This window comes from Chiloscyllium punctatum, unplaced genomic scaffold, assembly GCF_047496795.1.
Source record: "Chiloscyllium punctatum isolate Juve2018m unplaced genomic scaffold, sChiPun1.3 scaffold_112, whole genome shotgun sequence".
Taxonomy (NCBI): Eukaryota; Metazoa; Chordata; class Chondrichthyes; order Orectolobiformes; family Hemiscylliidae; genus Chiloscyllium; species Chiloscyllium punctatum.
Window position 1 is genome coordinate 563,901 of NW_027309846.1, and position 4,738 is coordinate 568,638.

The following is a 4,738-nucleotide window of genomic DNA, read 5'->3' on the forward strand; positions in this document are numbered from 1 at the left end:
CTCCAATAACTTGAGACATCGGGTCTGTTTCTGTACAGCATGACTCTTCGGCCAAGGTTCCCTAAATGGAATGAGTCGCATTTGCCCGTGTTTGGCTCATATCCCTTCAAACCTTCTCCTCTCCATGTACCTACCCGAGTGTCTTTTCCATGTTGTAATTGTACTTGTTTTCACCATTTCCTCTGGCAGTCCATTCTGTCTATGCACCATTCTCTGTGGATAACGTTGCCCCTCAGCTCCCTCTTTAAATCCTTGCTCTCACACCTCACGTTTATGCCTCCTGCTATGGACTCACCTACCCTTGGCAATTCACCTTACTTAGACCATACATGGTTTCATAAACCTTTATAAGGTCACCTCGTGGCCTCCTCTGCCCAGGAGAAATATAGACGACAGTGTTACCAATATCTCCAACTCATGTACTCAATGCTCTGACCAATGAAGACAAGTGTGCCAATTGCCGCTTTCTACACCCTGTCGCCCTGTGATGCCAGTCCAAGGAAAAATGTAACTGCACCCCTTGGTCTCTCCCTTTTCTACAACACTGCCCAGGGCCCAACCATTAACTGTGTTAGTCCTCTCTGGTTTGTCTGAACAAAATCCAACACCTGAATTAAACTCCATCTTTCATTCCTTGGCCCAGTTGATTACCATCCCCTTCGATAACTATATGCCCTGCCCACTCTTCCACTAATCTTGGTATCCATAAACATACTAACAGGGATTCCTATATTTTCACTCAGATTGTTTATGTAAATGGTGCACAACAGTGGTCCCAGCACCAATCCTTACAGCACACTGCTGGTCAGAGGCCTCCAGTCTGAACAACAACCCTCTCCCACCACCCTCTGTCTCCCACTGTCATCCCATTTTGTATCCAGTTGGCTAGCTCTCTCTGATCACTTGCGATCTACCCTTACTAACCAATGTATCATGCTACATCCTGAACAAGGGTTTGTGGAAGCCAGAAACAACGTCTGTTGCTCTCCCTTCGTCTATCTTTTTGGTCACATCTTGAGCAAACTCCAGTCAAGTTTGTGAGACATGTTTTCCCATGCATAAAGCCATGCTGGCTGTCCGTAATCAGGCCTTATCTTTCCAAATGCATGGACGGCCTACCTCTCAGAATGACCGCCAACAACTGACCCGTCCTGATGTCTCGCTCATCATTCTGTAGTTCACTGGCTTTCTCTTGCAGCCTTTCTTAATTAATGATACAACATTATAATCATAGTCAGAGAGTCAGACTGCAGTGTTTGGTTAAACCTAACCAAATGTACTAATCCAAATGTCTTTTAAACATTGTAATTGTCCCCATGTTCACCCCTTCCTTGGGAAGTTCATTTCACACACAACCCACCCCCTGTGTAACAATGTGCCTCTCGTGTCTTTTTTTTATATATGTCTCTCCTTTAAACTTAAAAATGTAGTGCCTTGTCTTGAAACTCCCCTGTCCATGGGAAAAGACAACTCCCATTAACTCTATCTATCCTCCCCATGATTTTATAAACTTCTATGAGGTCATCTGTCAACATTCAGGTTTCAGTGAAAAATACCAACCTATTCAGCCTTTCTTTATACTGAAGCCTTTCGTACCCAGCCACATCCCAGTAAACCTCCTCCCAACCCTTTCCAACTTAATAATATCCTTCCTATAACTGGGCGACCAGAACTGGACACAGTATTCCAGAAGAGGACTCAGCAATGGCCTGTATAATCTCAATGCGACTTCCCAACTCCTATATCCAAAGGACTGAGCAATGAAAGCAAGTGAGGCCAGCACCTTTTTTAAAACTATCCTGTCTCTCCATGTTGCAAACTTCAAAGAATTATGTCGCTGAACCGTGAGGTCCCTCTGTTCTACAACACTACCGAAGGTCTTGCCATTAATTGTATAAGCCCTGCCCGTGTTTGTTGATCCAAATGCATTACCTCACATTTATTCAGATTGAGCTCTATCTACCGTTTTTCAGCCTTTCACACATTTCATCAGGATCCTTTTGTAATCTCAGAAAACCTTCTTCACTGTCCACAATGCCACCCTCCAGTCTATCAGACTATCACATGCAGCTCTCTATGGGACAAATATCTCTGTTGGAGGCCCTACAATTTCTTCACCAGCTTCACACAATGTCCTGAGATCCATTTGATCAGGTCCTGGGGATTTATCTACCTGTGTGTTTTAAAACCTCCAGCACCTCCTTTTCTATAATGTGGACTCATTTCAAGACATTGAGTCATAGAGATGTACAGCACAGAAACAGGCCCTTCGGACCAACTCCTGCATGACGTTTCTAGTCACATTTGCCACAATTTTGCCAATATCCCTCTGAACCCTTTGCTATTCATACACCCATCCACATGCCTTTTAAATGTATTTCTATCAGCCTCCACTATTTGCTCTGGCAGCTTATTCCATCCACTCTGTGAGAGCCAGTTGTCCTTTAGATCCCTTTGAAAAGTTTCCCTCGCCTGGGGAAATGACCTTGTCTATTGACCCTGTCGATGACCATCATGATTTTAAACACCTTTTATCGGTTAACTCCTCAGCCTCCCATGTTCAACTGAAAACAGCCCCAGCCTATTCAGGCTTTTCCCTGTTGCGCAAACTCTCCAACCCTGGCACCATCTTTGGTCATTTCTTCTGAACCCATTCATGTTCCACGACATCCTTCCGATGGCATTGAGACCAGAATTACACACAGTATTCCAATAGTGGTCAGGCCAAACACTGTTTAGTTCCCTGAGCGCCCCAGTCTTTATCCACAGTAAGTTCCAAAGTGAAATATTTGTTTTGGATCTTGTAGTTTCACACATCGTTGCCTTCATTGATCATTAAGGAGACCGGGTTTGTCCCGAGCTCTTCTTTTGCTCTTTATACACTTGTAGAGTCTCTTTGGATTCTCCTTAACTTTCTCTGCCAAAGCTATCTCGTGTCCCCTTTTTACATTCCTGATTTCCATCCTAAGTGTATTCCAACAGACCGGATGCTCCTGAAGGGATTCCCTTGAGTCAGTCAGTTATATCTGACATGTGACCCCTTTTTTCTTGACCACAGCCTCGAAACTCAGCCAGTGTTTCCTAATTCAGTCAGCATTGAGCTGCACACTAACAGGAACACGCTGGCGCTGAACGCTCCTTTTATCTCGGTTTTAAAATATTCCTACTTGCCAGACTTCCCTTTATCTGCAAATAGCCTCCCCAGATCTACTTTAAAAATTCATGTCTAATACTATCTTGCTCCATTGAATAACTTTAACTTGTGGACCAGGCCTGTCCTTTTCCATCGCTATTTTCATACTAATACAATTGTGGTAACTTTCCAAAGTGCTCCCCCACAAACACCTCAGTCCCGTTCCCGACCTTGTTTCCGAAGGGGAGGTCAGGTTTAGCCCCATTCTCCAGTTGGGCCACTTACATAATGACTGGGTGTTTTCAGAACACACTTAACAAATCCCTTCTCTCCAAATGCTTAACTTAGTAGCAATCCCAGTCCAGGTTTGGAACGGTTAAGATCCCCTATCATTACAACCCTATTATTCTAAGAGATATCTGAAATCTCCTGACATATTTGCTCCTCCATCTCCCTTTGCCTATCACTGTAGTCCGACCGGAGAAAACTAATGACCAATTTTTATTTCTCAGTTCCACTAATATCGTTTAACTGGGCGATCCGACATGAATCCTCCCTCTAGGTACTGCTGGGATGTTTCCCCCAATCAAACCCACCAGCTCTCCTCCTGTTTTCCCTCCTGTTCTATCCTTCCTGTAGTATCTGTCTCCGGAACATTGAGCTGCTGCTCCTGTTGCTCCCTCAGCTGTGTTTCTGTAATATCTATGGGATCCCAATCCCATGTTCCCATCCATGCTCTGGGTTCATCTGCCTTATCTGTCTGGCCTTTTGCATTGAAATAACTGCAGTTTAATCCACCAGTTTTCCCTAATTGTCTGCTATGTTCTTGCCTGCCTTGTCTACTTATATTGCTCTCTTGAACATTTGTACCAGCCTCAACTTTCTTTCTGACCTTACGACTCTTTGGAGTCACGCAGCCCTGCCAGACGAGTTTAAATCCTCTCGAGCAGCTCCAGCAACGTTCCCCACCAGGATGTGGGCCCCTCCTGCTCCCAGTTCAAGTGTATTCCCCACCCTGTCTACCTGTGCTGACACCTTCAGACATCCAGGGACTTACCCACCAAGGTCCCTGTATTCCTCAGTATTCCAGGAGGACCTACCATTCATGATGTATATCACTTGTTTATTAGACTTCTCTCAGTGCATTACCTCACAGTGATCAGAAGTAAACTCTGTCTCCCATTACTCTGCTCAGTTTATCATTTGATCGATATCAGACTGCAGCCTGAGACCATCCCCCTCACTGTGGACAAGGCCCTCACCTTTCATGTTATCTGCAAACCTACTAATGTTACCTTCTGCTTTTACATCCGAGTGATTAATGTCCATAATGAACAGCAATGGCTCCTGCACAGATCCCTGTGGTACACCCGCTGGGCAAAGGCTTTCAATCACAAAACCAACCCTCCACCAATTGTGGACCCAATTTACCAACTTACCTTGGATCCCATGGGATCTTCCCTTTTGGACCAGCCTTCCATGTGGGACCTTGTCAAAGACCTTAATGAACTCCATATAAACAACATCATCTGCACTGCCCTCATCAATATCAGAGGACAGTTGTCTAGCAAATCCATACAGACAATCCCTAATGAAATTGCGGGG